The sequence below is a fragment of the Hypanus sabinus genome, chromosome 24 (assembly GCF_030144855.1).
Source record: "Hypanus sabinus isolate sHypSab1 chromosome 24, sHypSab1.hap1, whole genome shotgun sequence".
Taxonomy (NCBI): Eukaryota; Metazoa; Chordata; class Chondrichthyes; order Myliobatiformes; family Dasyatidae; genus Hypanus; species Hypanus sabinus.
This window is the reverse complement of record NC_082729.1, coordinates 18,839,075-18,855,056: the sequence shown is the minus strand read 5'-3', so window position 1 is coordinate 18,855,056 and position 15,982 is coordinate 18,839,075.

Below are 15,982 nucleotides of genomic sequence, written 5' to 3'. Positions count from 1 at the left end.
CCTCCCTCCTAACTCCCTAAACTTGCTTCGCAGGACCTCTACCCTACTGCTGCCTATATCATTTGTACATACATGTACCACTACCTCTGGCTGCTTATCCTCCCCTTCAAGAATATTCTGAACCGCTCAGAGAAATCCTGGAGCCTAGAATCCGGGAGGTATCTCATCATCCTTGCGTCTCTTTTGCTGCCACAGAATCTTTTATCCGTCCCCCTAACTATTGAGTCCCTTATGATTGTTGGTCCGCCTGACCTCACCCTACACTTCTGCGGCTCAGAGCCGACCACAGTCTTATTTGTCTGGGTACTCCTGTCTTGCCCAGATAGGCTACCCCCCTTAGCAATATCCAAACAGTTATACCTGTTATGAAGGGAATGGCCACGGGGAGCCCTGCACTGTCCTCCTGATCTCCTCTTTCCAACTTTACATCTCTCGGTGTTCACCCATCTACTCCGCGAATTCTGCAGTCCAGTGTACCAAGGAATATTTGTTAAACAGTGCGCGCGTGAGCTCAATAACAGCACCCGCTATTGTTTTGGGTGCAATATTTGCCTCTCAGTTTCTGACAACAGATGGCCGTAAACCGATCAAAGGCGAAAGTCACTATGAACCAGACTGAGGCTCCGTAGCAGCGCAAAACAGGGCAATGGTAAGCGAGCGGACCGGCGTTATGGTCAGAAATGAAAGTGGAACCGTAACCATCATTGTTAATAGGATGTTGGTGATTCTGACCAGGAGATCAGCCGCTGCCATGGCCACCAGGTAGCGAGTGATGCACTTGGAGAGAGCGTATGTCCTTCGACACATGATCACAATCGCCACCAAGCTACCTGAAGGAAATGAGATCGTTGCATTGTTGGTCGTCAAAGTTGATTTTTAGAGTTCTTAACGTAGAACATAGAATAGTACAGCACACTACAGGCCCTTCGGCCCACAATGCTGTGCCGACACTCAAACCCTGCCTCCCATATAACCCCCCCACCTTAAATTCCTCCATATACCTGTCCAGTAGTCTCTTAAACTTCACGAGTGTATCTGCCTCCACCACTGACTCAGGCTGTTTATTCCACGCACCAACCATTCACTGAGTGAAAAGCCTTCCTCAAATATCCCCCTTGAACTTCCCTCCCCTTACCTTAAAGCCATGTACTCTTGTACTGAGGACTGGTGCCCTGGGGGAGAGGCGCTGGCTCTTCTCACTGTCTATTCCTCTTAATATCTCGTACATCTCTATCATGCCTCCTCTCATCCTCCTTCTCTCCGCAGAGTAAAGACCTAGCTCCCTTAATCTCTGATCATAATCTCTACTCTCTAAACCAGGCAGCATCCTGGTAAATCTCCTCTGTACTCTTTCCAATGCTTCCATATTCTTCCTATAGAGAGGAGACTAGAACTGGACACAATACTCCAAGTGTGGCTTAACTAGAGTTTTATAAAGCTGCATCATTACATCGTGTCTCTTAAACTCTATCCCTCGACTTATGTAAGCTAACACCCCATAAGCTTTCTTAACTACCCTATCTACCTGTGAGGCAACTTGCAGGGATCTGAGGACATATACCCCCCGATCCCTCTGCTCCTCCACACTACCAATTATCCTGCCATTTACTTTGTACTCTGCCTTCTAGTTTGTCCTTCCAAAGTCTACCACCTCACACTTCTCCGGGTTGAACTCCATCTGCCATTTCTCAGCCCACTTCTGCATCCTATCAATGTCTCTCTGCAATCTTCGACAATCCTCTGCACTATCTACAACACCACCAACCTCTGCGTCGTATGCAAACTTGCCAACTCACCCTTCTACCCCCACATCCAGTTCATTAATTAAAATCATGAAAAGTAGAGGTCCCAGAACAGATGCTTGTGGGACACCACTAGTCACAACCCTCGAATCTGAATGTACTCCCTCCACAACATCCCTCTGCCTTCTGCTGCTAAGCCAGTTCTGAATCCACCAGGCCAAACTTCCCTGGATCCCATGCCTTCTGACTTTCTGAATAAGCCTACTGTGTGGAACCTTGTCAAATGCCTTACTAAAATCCATGTAGATCACATCCACTGCACTACCCTCATCTATATGCCTGGTCACCTCGTCAACGAACTCTATCAGGCTTGTTAGACACGATCTGCCCTTCACAATGCCATGCTGACTGTCCCTGATCAGACCATGATTCTCTAAATGCCCACAGGTCCTATCTGTAAGAATCTTTTCCAACAGCTTTCCCACCACAGACATAAGGCTGACTGGTCTATAATTACCCGGACTATCCCTACTACCTTTTTTTGAACATTTCGCCTCCCTCCAATCCTCCGTTACCATTCCCGTGGACAACGAGTACATACAGATCTTATCCAGAGGTTCAGCAATCTCTTCTCGCACCTCGTGGAGCAGCCTGGGGAATATTCCATCCATGGGACGTATCCGTCCTAATGTATTTTAATAACTCCAACACCTCCTCTCCCTTAATATCAACATGCTCCAGAACATCAACCTCAGTCATATTGCCCTCACCGTCATCGTTCCCTCTCAATGGTGAATACCGAACAGAAGTAGTCATTGAGGACTTCGCTCAATTCCACAGCCTCCAGGCACATCTTCCCACCTTTATGTCTAATCGGTCCTACCTTTACTCCTGTCATCCTTCTGTTCTTCACATAATTCAAGAATGCCTTTGGGTTTTCCTTTACCCTACTCGCCAAGGCCTTCTCATGCCCCCTTCTTGCTCTTCTCAGCCCCTTCTTAAGCTCCTTTCTTGCTACCCTATATTCTTCAATAGACCCATCTGATCCTTGCTTCCTAAACCTAATGTATGCTGCCTTCTTCCACTTGACTAGATTTTCCATTTCACTTGTCACCCATGGTTCCTTCACCCTACCATTCTGTATCTTCCTCACCGAGACAAATTTATCCCTAACATTCTCCAAGAGATCCTTAAACATCGACCATATGTCCATAGTACAATTCCCTGCAAAAACATCATCCCAATTCACACCCACAAGTCCTAGCCTTATAGCCTCATAATTTGCCCTTCTCCAATTAAAAATGTTCCTGTCCTCTCTGATTCAATAACTTTTCCATGATATTGCTAAAGACAAGGGAGCCTTGTTCAATTTGATTAAAGTTTGGAATTGTGCTTTAATTGACAGCCCACGCAATATAATACCCATCGGGAAATTGCCATCAGGAGAAACCGCAGCAAAGTAAGCATTAATCAGGATTAAGAGGACAGAACGTGGAAGGAATATACTTTATTCCGCAACACCAGAATGGAATCAGCATTTTATTGACCTGGAACACTTTGCCGATGGAACCACAACAAAGACACTAACTGTGTAGAATCTGCAAGACAAGTTGTCCAATGGTAGGTGAATATGAGCTATGGGCCAAGTACTTATAAGATGTTCGCAGTTCTATGATGCATTTTATGGAGTCAGCTTGTCTCAGGAATTTCACAGCAATCGCCTTGGAATCGAAGGTGCTTTTTGCGAAGATTCATTAAATAATCCACCTCAACCGGTTCGGAATGGACAAAGAAAATTTATTGGATATTTGCCCTTAACTGGACTTTCAAATAGAATATAAGATCCGGGATGTTTTCAAAAATTTATAACCTCGATGTAAGGCAACAGTTTGTGTAGGTATTTAGTGACTGCAATCTAGGGCGGGTCTAATTACAACCAACCGGTGCAGAGCAGATTTAGTAGACCAACTTCGTTCCCTCCACCATCAGGTTTCATAACCTCTCTCTCAATATCTGAGCATTAATTGTTTAATTTACAAATAGACAGACCATACACACTAAGTTGCTGTGCGTTTTCTATTTAAATTATACTCTCTCTCTGTCACTCACTCAGAGACACACACACACACACACACACACACACGCACACGCACACGCACACGCACACACAGACACACACACACACACACACACACACACACACACACACACACACACACACACACACACACACACACACACACACTATATGAACTCTTCACTGCTTCACTGCGACAGATGCGGCCCTTCTGACGCAACACCATCGGACCAAAAAGACATTTAAACAGCTGTAAAATAGAAAAGAAACGTCACCGAGACACAGCAACCCACCAAGTTAACCTTTGCTAAATCATAGAAAAATTGACAAAGACAGATTAACCTAATAATCAGTAAGCCTTTTTTTACTGCGGGGAAAAAGTGGAGCACCTGGAGGAAACCACGCAGTCACGAGATGATCATGCGAACTCCTTACAGTCAGCTCCGGAATTAAACTCCGAAATTAGTTGTACGAATGTCACGGTAACCGCCTTGCTAAGCTACCGTGGCGCCGTGGTGTTACTGCTGAATTCAGGCAGCAAATTCGCTATTGATGGGAGATTCGCAAAACCAATCGCATATTGTGTATGGCTGAATTTCAGAGAGTCCGAGGCGTTGTACTGCATGAAATGGAAAGCAGGTGATAAAAATCAAACCTGAGCACATCGATTGACCGGGAGGTCTGGCGTGCGCACGAGATTGTGGTCAAATCTTTCTGCTTAACGTGTCCTTTATATTTGTACTACACAAATAGACATAACCAGTTTCGTTTGGTGAGATATCGAAAAGCAGCGAAATAGTCTTAACGCAGAATACAGTTTTAAGCTTTTTATATGGGCAGCACCCACCTGGAACACTAACGAATGCCAAAATAAGAAAGTATATGGCCGTTACTTCACGATGTACCGAGGTTCCCATCTTTTCCAAGAAGCCACCATCTACTTTGTGCAGGGCGCAACAGAGAGAGTTTTAATGCCTTTTGTAATCCCCACTGATTACTTCTTAAATCGGAATGAAATCACCAGTGTTCCCAGCCTCCTGGTCATTGAACACACACAAAATGCTGGTAGAACGCAGCAACGAATCGTCTAGTCCTGACGAAGGGTCTCGGCTCGAAACGTCGACCGTTCTTCTTCGTGTAGATGCTGCCTGGCCTGCTGCGTTCCTCTACCATTTTGTGAGTGTTGCTTGAATTTCCAGCATCTGCAGATTTCCTCGTGTTTGCTCTTGATCATTGATGTTAGTTACACTAATTGCATAAACACGTTATGTCATTTCTCTCTGGTTGAATTCTATTCTGGAACGACACTTGGGAGAGCGAAGCGAAAGTGTTATCTATACGTAGGTCTATGAAAGTTCTCAGTCATTCAGGCCATTGTATATCAAGCAGTAGCAAATCAAGCAACTGGACTTGCTGTGTTGTACAAAAGACATTTCGCTTCTCATCCGAGAGGCTTCTTCAGTTTTTATCCATGGTGGGTAGTTCTCCGGCATATAAACTCAGTGAATTGTTGAAAGGTTTCGCAATCAAATGAGGGTCGACCTTAAAGTTCCTCGCAGTACAACTCATCAATAGCCCGTGCTGGACTAACTTTGAAGTTTACATGACCAAAAAAAGCACACCAGATCCTCCAGGTCTCGTGGAATCTATAAGAATTTCTGATGTTCCCGTTGACCCCAACCAAATGCCTTAGATACACCATAGATAGGAACCTAAGTTGATGCATCACGGCTTGGTGTGGCAGCTATTCTGTCAAAGATCGCAGGAGACTGCAAAGAGATCCGAACACAGATCAGCAAATGACGGAAACCAGCCTTCAATTCACGGACACTGTCTACCCTCCTCACTGCCTCGCAAAGCAGCCAGCATAATCAAAAACCTGCCCCACCCCGCATATTCGCTCTTTCCCCTCTCCCTATGGGCAGAAAATAAAACAGCCTGAAAGGCATACCATCAGTCTCTAGCACTGTTTCTACCCTGTTCTCTTTGGGCAATTGCAGGAAAGTCTTGCACAACAAAGATCTTGTCCTCCGATCCACCTGATCATGGCTTTTGCACATTATCGCCTGCTTGCACCACTCTCCTGTAAGCCCAATCCTCTATTCAGCAATCTGTCGTTCTCCCCCTTTACTACCTCGATGTTCCGATCGGAATGATCAGCATAGATGATCTTCAATTCAAAGATTTTCACCGTTGCTCTATACATGTGACAGTAATGAGCCAGGTTTCCAATCATACTTCTCACATGCAACCTCTTCCGATTAAGTTATCTAAATCTATTCTCTGCCCATATTTGCAACCATTGATCACTTTGCAAACTTTCTTCATAATGAACACCTTCAGCATTTTTGTTCTTCAATCCGAAATCGTACCATTCTCATTCACATTTTGGCTCAAGTCATTTAAACTTTGAGAAATAAGACCAGCCAGTGTAAACGGGTATGGAACACTGTTACGTTAAAACTCATATGGTGAAGCCAATGATGAATCGAATCTACCAAGTCCAAAGGTATGCATGCAAAGTAACATTACGGATCAGCCTATCGTAAAGAGACTGTATTCATACGACTAACTAACGTCTATGTGGACAACATCCACTGCAAAACCTTCATCAATCAATGTGGCTTACTTCTGAGATATAAAAAAAAACATTCCGTTTGTAAGACGCGACTTACAATGCCATTCTGACTATCCCTAAGAAACCCATACTTCTCCACAGGTGAGTAAAGCCAATCACTATGTATCCTCCCTAACATCTTCTCTACCAATACAGCATATAATTTCCTCGATTATCTCTATTTCACTTCTTAAACAATGGGCTCATATTTGTGTATTTCAGGTTCTCTGTTATCTCGCTCGTGGCTACAGAAGTTGCAGACTTCTTTGTTAAACCCCAGTCTACCGACTCTCGTGTTCCGCAATAATCTGGAATAAATCCCTGCAGATAATGGGGAGCTATCCACTTTACGCATTCTTCATTAGACCCAAGGAACTTTGTTCAGTCCCAACGAAGGCATTGCACGGATATAATTATTCAAGAAAATGCAGCGAACCAGAGGTGTAAAGGAAAAAAAAGTAATATTTGGCAATTCGTATTGTTTGAAAACATATGAAAGAGAAACCAAGATATTGAGAAGCAAATCAATGGCAGCGTCCGGCAACTCCATTCGTACTGTGATATGCCCGGGGGCCACTTTATTACGCACTTACTGTGCGCCGATTCGTGGCTTTTTGCTGCTGTCACCCATCCACATCAAGGTTCAATGTGTTCTGCGTTCAGAGATGCTCTTCTGACAGCACTGTGTTAACAGCATTTTTTGATTTACTGTCGCTTTCCTGTCAGCTTGAACCACTCTGGTCAATATTCCTTGATGTCTCATCACAAGCGTCCTATCGCTAATAGAACGACCACTCACTGGAAGTATTTTTTTTCATTATGGCACCATTCCCATTCTTTGTAAACTCTGGACACTGCTGAGTGTGTAAAGTTCAGGCGATCAGCAATTTCTGAGATTCTCAAACCATTCTGTCTGGGCATCAACAATTATTCAATGATCAAAGTCACTTAGATCATAATAGAAAATTGGGAAAATATCAACAGAATTAGGCTAGGACGCTAGGTAAATATACAAGAGAATTTGCATAACACACAGAGAAAATACTGGCAGAATTCAGCGTTTCTTCGGCCGGAGACCCTTCATCGGGCCGAGGAAGGAAGGACGCAGAAGCTAGAATAAGAAGGTAGGAGAGGGGAAGAAGTACAAGATGATGGGTCTGAAACGTTGTTTTGTTATCCCTCTCTATATAGTCTTCCTCATATGCTGAGTCCCTCCACCATTTTGTGTGTGTCACTCTGGGTTTCCAGCTTCTGCAGAATCACCTGTGGTCACGGGAGGATCTGTTCATGACTGCAACTGGAAGATGTGCACTGATGGATCAATGCGTTAGTGGAGAGGAACTAAGCGGGTTTATGCTCAATGCAGTGCGGGTTTGGTCGACTCGAAAATACAACATACGCTTTAGCCCCGTGATAAGTCAGTCCATTGTTCCTAACCCTAGACTCTTCCGCAGTAAGGGTAGAGAGTGACGTATGATGTCGATTTCTTGTGAGGAAGGACGCTCATCATTTGGGCATTAGTGTTATTATTCTAATAAATATAATGACTTATATGGAAATTACAAAGGCGTGGCTGCATTATTTACTGTGATTCATTAACTGACGACACAGATATACATCTGACAGATCACTGTGAACAGCATATTAGAAGTATAAGCACGACAAACTGTACATCCTGGCTCACAAAAGTCTGTTATGTAAATTTACCAATGAATTATGAACCCTAAAAGAATACCATCGATTCAGAATCAAAATTGAAATCCGACTTACCATATATCGGCCTAGGTCGAGATCTTTGTCAGAAACAGGTTTAGTATCACCGGCATGTGGAGTGAAATTTATTAACTTAGCAGCAGCGAAGTGCTGTTGTAACGATACAGTGTAAGATATAAAATTACAGGATGGTATAAAGATAACTAAATCGTTCAAAATAGGAATAACAAGGCAATGTTTAGGGGTACATGGACCGGGGATTGATGTTGAATAAGGGCGGATCGCATTGAAACCTACCGAACATTGAAAGGGCTAGATAGAATTCAAGTTCAAGCTCAAGTTTATCGTCATTCAATTTCACGCATGTATACAGATAAACGAAAGAACGTTACTCTGGGATCAACGTGCAAAACACAAACTATCTATCACATACATGCATCCTTGACGTCGCCGGTGACTTTAATTGAGCGTCGCTGACGAAAGTCGCTACGAAGTTTTCTGGGCACCTCCAGATAAGCACTCTTAGAAATAACACACTCGATCACTGTTACACTCCTTTCCGCAACGCTTACAAACTCTCCTTCACCGGGCTTTTGGAAAATCAGTTCACCCTTCTCTCCTGCTTTTGTCGATGTACAGGCAGAAGCTGAAGCAAGAGACAGCCATAGTTAAAACTGTCCACTGTTGCTCCGACCGATCGGCCTCCATGCTGCAGGACTGCTTCGATTACGTCGACTGGAACGTCTTCCAGGATGCGGATAGCTCCGAGACCACGGATGGAATCACGTGCTCCATTCGGAAGTGCATCAACGATATAGTGCCCCAGAAGCCGGTCAATGTCTTCCCGAACCAGAAAGCATGGATCAAAAGTTCCAGGCGACGTCGAGCTTACATTGCCGGCAATCAGCAGGAGCTCAAGAGAAAAGCAGCTACGATTTGCACAAAGCTATCAAGGCTACGAAACAACAATACAGTGGCAAGATTGAGTCAAAATTTACTCAACAGCACCTCTTTTACCCCAGACGGTTAAGGAAGTTTGATATGGGCTCCCAAATCCTACGAACTTTCTACAAGGGTACAATTGACATCATCCTAACTGGCCGCATCACTGCTTGGCATGGGAACTGTACCTCTCTTAATCGCAGGATTCTGCAGAGAGCAGCACGGACAGCCCAGCACATCTTTAGTTTTGAACATTGCATGATTCAGGGTATTCACAAAGACAGTTGTGTATAAAGGGCCAGAAGGAACATTTGGGACCCAAGTCATCCCAACCATAATCTATTCCAGTTTCGACCATCCGTGAAACGGTACCGCAGCATAAAAGCTAGGATCAACAGGCTCCGGGACAGCTTCTTCTACCAGGCATTCAGACTGATTTGAGTGCATTTCTCTGTTACATGACTGTTCTATTTATTATAAATATTTTTAATAACCTTGATTGCTCATTGCACATTCAGAAGGAGACGGAACGTAAATATTTTTAGTCCTCATGTATGTGAAGGATGTACGAAATAAAGTCAATTCAATTCAATTCAACTCAATTCAATTTGGAAGGACAAACCAGCGTAGGACGTACACGGTAAACGGTAATACATTGATGTGAGCGGTAGAACAGAGGGATGGGGTAATATGGATCCATAGTTCTTTGAAATTGGCAGCGCCAATAGATGGGGTTGAAACGAGTTTTTTTTTTTGGAAAATTTATCTTAATTAATCACCAAAAGATTCCTCAGATAAATAAAATGTAAACGAGAAGCAAGAGTGGATATCGGACCATTGGAAAACGATGTTGGAGAGGGAAAAATGGGGAGGCAAGGAAATCATGGATGAAGTGCTTAAGTATTTTGTATCAGTCTTCCCTGTGGAGGACACCAGCAGGATGGCGGAAGTTCCGGATGTTGTTGGGTATGAAGTATGTTAAGTTACCATAACCAGAGAGACGTTTCTTGGGAAACTGAAAAATCTGAAGGTTTCTACGTCACCTGGACCAGATAGTGAACACCCAGGGTTCTGAAAGAGACGGTTGACGAGATGGTTGAGACATTAGTAACTATCCTTCAAGAATCACTCGATTAAGGAATGGTTCTGGAAGGCTTCAAAATGGAAAATGTCACTGCACTCTTCAAATGTGAGAGAGGCTGAAGAAAGTAAATTATAGGCCAGTTCATCTGACCTCTGCGGTTAGAAAGATGTTAGAGTGGATTGTTAAGTAAGCGGTTTCGGGGTACCTGCAGTCACACGGTAAGTTAGGCAGTGGTCAGTATGGTTTCCACAAGGGAAAATCGTGCCTGACAAATCTGTTTGAATTCGTTGAAGAAGTAACAAACAGGATAGACAAAAGAAAATAATTGATGTTGTTAATTTGGATTGTCAGAAGGCTTTTAATAAGGTGCCACACATAAGGCTGCTCACAAAGCTACGAACCTATGGTATTACAGGAAAGATGTTGGCATGGATAAAGCAATGGCTGATTGTCAAGAGGCAAAGAGTGAAAATAAATGGAGCCTTTTCTGTTTGGCTGCCAGTGACTATTGGTGTTCCACGTGGGTCTGTGTATGGTAGTGGTTTGGATGATGGAATTGATGACTCTGTTGTAAAGTTTGCAGACGATACGAAGACACGTGGAGGGGCAGGTAGCTTAGAGGAAATAGAGAAGCTATAGACGGACTTAGATTGATTAGAAGAATGGGCAAGGAAGAGACAGAAGGAATATAGTGACGTGAAATGTATGGTCATGCAGTTGGTGTAAGAAATGAAAAGATTAACTATTTTGTTAAATGGAGAGAAAATGTCAATGTCTGACAGAGTAACACAGAGCATGCATTGCCAAAAGTCCAGTTTGTTTGTCCCAGTGCTCCATGATTGTTTGGCTAACATTGATACATTAGAGACCTCAATAAGGCGTTGATGAACCCGTACTATAGCTGGCTGATGATAGACATTCAGGGATCATATCATGAATCGAACTGTGCATGGGGCTAGCAGATCCATCCCGCAAAACTCAGAGATACCGAAACTCCAAAAAAAGCTCCAACGAACACATCCTCGGGAGAGGAAGGAGCATCGCCTTAAAGACGTGTGAAATTGTGTGGAGAATGGAGAAACCGCATGGGCAGTCAGTCTTCGACACAGGATAGTGGACCCTGCCGAGCTGCTTTCGGCGGCCTATGCCTCTGTATGGATAATAGGTTGAAGAAAAATAAGAAAATCACGATCGCACTTTCGCTCTTCTCTCCCTAGTGTATTCCCAGAATAGTATTCATCTGCAGCACACGATGCAATGTGTTTGTTTGTGCACTGAGTGTATCTAACTTCAACGATCGGGAGGCCGAAAACCCTGGAGATTTCATTCCGATTTTAGAAGTCGATGGTAGGTTATTTCAGTAGTCATTAAGACCTCTCTCTGTTGAGCCCTGCACGAAGTAGCTTCTGGCTTCTGGGAGAAGATGGGAACCGAGTTACTTCATGAAGTCACGGCCATATACTTTCCTATTTTGGCAGTCGTTGGCGTTCTGGGTGAGTGCTACCCATATAAAAGACTTAAGATTGTAATCTGCGTTAAGGTTATTTCGCTGTTATTCACAATCTGCCAAAACGAACCAGACTATTATTTGCTGTACTAATGTAAGGACACAGACTAATAGTAGGAGGAATTGCTATTCCGCTCACCCCAGAACTCCCGACCAATCGATGTGATCAGGTTTGAATAATGACTAAGTTTCCAAGTCATGCAATACATCGCCTCGGTCTCTCTAAAATTCACTCATATACAATATGTGATCTGTTCTGTGAATGTACCATCAATATCGATTTTGTTGCCTTAATTCAGCCGTAATCCCAGTGCGCCACAGTAGCGAAGCGGTTAGTCTGACTCTTTTACAGCTTGGGGTATTCATCAGTTTCGTGTTTATTTCTGGAGCGAACTGTCCGAAATCTGTACGATATCTTCGTGACAACGCGGTTTCTTCCGGGAGCTCCTATCTACTGCCACCGTACAAAGAAGGACTGGTTAGTAGGCTGACTGAGTCTTGCAAATTTTGCTATGATTAGGGTAATCGGTGGGTTGTTGTGCGCAGCGGCCTGCGTGGCATGAAGGACCTGTTCCGTTCTGTATCTCTAAATAAAACTAAAGAAGTAATAACAAGTGGCATTTCTTTTCCACTGTAGATATGTTTTATATTTCTTACCGTTTAGAGCAGTGAAATGGTAAAGTGCAGATCAGTTACAGCAGTCAACGTGCATTAGCCGTGTAGAGAGAAACGTGATTTTTATTTTGCAGTTTAATAATCATTCATCACATCAGCCAGCAGGAAGTAGCATTGTGAATGCCCATTGCACCGTCTCCATTGCTACTACATCAACCTTAATAGCACTGGAACCAAATCAGTGCACAGTATTCGAGGTTTCTCCTTTACCCCACTATGTAGAACTATAACGTATCCTCAACGTGGTATTTACCTTCTCGATGGCTTGCATTATTGTCCACCCGATAACTGCTTTGGTACTCATGCATTTTGTGTGTGTGTGTGTGTGTGTGTGTGTGTGAGAAAGAGAGAGAGAAATTTAATAAGTAGCACAAATATAATGAGGACTTGTTTATGGTCTGTCTACATGTATATTGAATAATTCATGGGTTCCTGGTTCCTGGATCACTGGCGCCTCTTCTGGGGGATGTACGACCTGTACAAAAAGGACGGGTTATACCTGAACCTAGAAGGGTCCAGTATCCTAGCAGGCAGATGTAACAGAGCTGTGGTGTCGGGAGCGTTTAAGGTAATTTTACTGGGCGATAGGAACCGGAGTGATAGGACTGAGGAAGGGGAAATCTGAAACAAATGAAAGATAGCATGCAACAGAGATGACAGAATGGACAGACAGGAGATGAGGCATAATCACAGCCACTGAGATGTGTACAGGGCAATAGAGGCGTGGTGCAGATAAAACAGAAAGCAACACATACTGGACTGAAAATGTTATATTTGAATGCACGAGGCATAAGAAATAAAATGGGCGATCTTGAAATTCAGCTACAGATTGGCAAGTATGACATTGTGGCCATTTCTGAAACATTGGCTAAAGGATGGCTGCCATTGGGAGCTGGACGTCCAAGGATCTACGGTTTATCAGAAAGATAGGTTAGTAGGCAGAGAGGGTGGTGTGGCCCTGTGCATAAAAAATAATATTAAATCATTAGAAAGTGATGACATAGAATCAAGGAGTAGTGTCTCAATGGGTTGAGTTAAGAAATGGCAAGGGTAAAAGGGGCTTAATAGCAGTTGTATGAAGGGCTCCAAACAGCAGCCGGGATGTGGATTACTAATTGCAGAAGGAGACAGAAAAGGAGTATCAGAAATGCAATGTCATGATAATTGTTGGGGAGTTTAACATGAAAGTGGACTGGGAAAACTAGGACAGTACTGGACCTCAAGAGAGAGAATTTGTAGAATGGCTGTTTAGAACACCTGACCGTTGAGCACACTAGCGGATCAGGCTGTACTGGATTGGGTGTTGTGCAATTATCCGGAGGTGATGAAGAGCTTAAGCTTAAGGAGCCCTTAGGGAAGTAATCACAATGTGATCCAGTTCAATTTGAAATTTGAGAAAGACAAACTAAATTCCAATCCGTTGGTATTTCAGTGGAATAAGGAAAATTACAATGGCATGTGAGGGGAACTGGTCAAAGTTGACTGGAAAAGGAAGGGACTAACAGGAAGGAAGTTCCAGCAATGGCTGGAGTTTCTGCGAAAAATGAGGGAAGTTCAAGAGAGATATATTCCAAATGAGAATAAAGTTTCGAATGGAAGAAACACTACCGTGGCTGACAAGTGAAGTCAGAGCCAAAATAAAAACAAAAGAGAGGGCATACAAGGAAGCCGAAACTAGTGAGAAGATAAAGAAGTAGGAAGCTTTTAAAAACTTACAGAAGGATACTAAGAAGGTCATTAGGAAGGAAAGGATGAATTATGAATGGAAACTGGCGATTAATATCAAAGAACATACCAAAAGCTTGTTTAGGTATATAAAGGGTAAAAGACGGTTAAGGACAAATAGAAAATGACTGGCGATATTGTAAAGAGAGAAGCAGAGATGGCAAAGGAACTGAATGCGTATTTTGCACCGGTCTTCACAATGGAAGACATCTGCAGTATACCGGACATTTAAGAGTGTCAGTGAAGTGAAGTCTGTGAAGCGAAAATTACGACTGAGAAGGCGCTCAGGAAGTTTAATTGTCTGAAGGTGGATAGATCTCGTGGACCTGATAGAATGCACACTCGGGTTCTGAAATAAGCAGCTGGAGAGATTGCGGAGGCATTAGCGGTGATCTTTTAAGAATCGATAGATTCTGGTATTGCACCCGATGACTGGAAAATTGCAAATTTCACTCCACTATTTAAGAAGGATGGGAGGGAACAGAAGAAAACTATATACATCATTGTTGTTGGAATCTATTGTTAAAGGTGACATTGGGGAGTACCTAGAAGAACTTGACAAGATAGGTCAAAGCCAGAATGGTTCCCTGAAATAAAAATACTGCCTGACTAACCTACTGCAATTTTTTTTAAGGAATTCCAAGCAGGGTGGATAAAAGAGATGCAGTAGATATGAGATTTGACTTTCGAAAGGCCTTCAACAAGGTGCCGCAGATGAGTCTGCTTAGTAAGATAAGAGTCCATGGAATTACAGGGGAGTTACTAGCATGGGTGATCGGCAGAAAACCGAGAGTAGGAATAGAGCGAACCTATTCTGGCTGTCTGCCGTTTACCAGTGGAGTTTCACAGGGGTCGGTTTTGGGACCGCTGCTTGTTACGGCATATGTCAATGAATTGGACAATGGGACTAACGGATCTGTGGCTAAATTTGCCGATGATACAAAGATAGGTGGAGGAGCGGCTAGTGTTGAGGAAACAGAGAGCCTGCAGACAGACTTAGACAGCTTAGGGGAATCAGCAAAGAAGTGGCAAATTAAATACAGTGTTGGAAAGTGTATGGTCATTCACTTTGGCGGAAGAAATAAACGGGCAGACTATTATTTAGATGTGAGAGAAATCAAAATGCAGAGATGTAAAGTGACTTGGGAGTCTTTGTGCAGAATACCTAAACTTTAACCTCCTGCATGAGTCTGTGGGGAAGACGGCGAATGCAATGTTGGCATTCATTTCTAGCGGTATAGTATATAAGAGTAGGGAAGTGATTTTGATGCCCTATAAGGCATTTGTGAGACCACACGGAGTATTGTATCCAGTTTTGGGCTCCTTAATTTAGAAAGGATATACTGACATTGGAGAATGTTCCGCGAAATTTCACGAGAATGATTCCAGGAATGAAAGGATTATAGTATGAGAAAAGTCTGGCAGTGCTTGGTCTATATTCTCTTGAGTTCAGGAGGATATGTGGGATCTCATCGAATCATTCTGAATGTAAAAACGGCCTGAACAGATTAGGCATGGAAAAGTTATTCCCATGGTCGGGGAGTCCAGGACAAGAAGGTACGACTTCAAGATTGAAGGACGTCCATTTAGAGCAGAGATGCAGAGAGATTACTTTAATCAGAGGGTGGTAAATCTGCGTGTAACCCCCTGGGTCGCCTCAGGCTCGCTCAGCTCGTTCTCATCTAGGGGGAGCAGCCTTCGGCCCCGCCAAACTGGGTAATCAGCTGGTGTGGATGCTGTGTGATGTCCCCGCCTCGCCAAAAAAACAGACAGGACACCATATGCGATTAAATGATAACAGTTTATGAAGATTACTAGAACTAAGTAATTAATAACGATACAGTATACATGAAGGAAAAGAAAATAAAGAAAAGGCGCCAAACTTATCAAAGTCCGAACC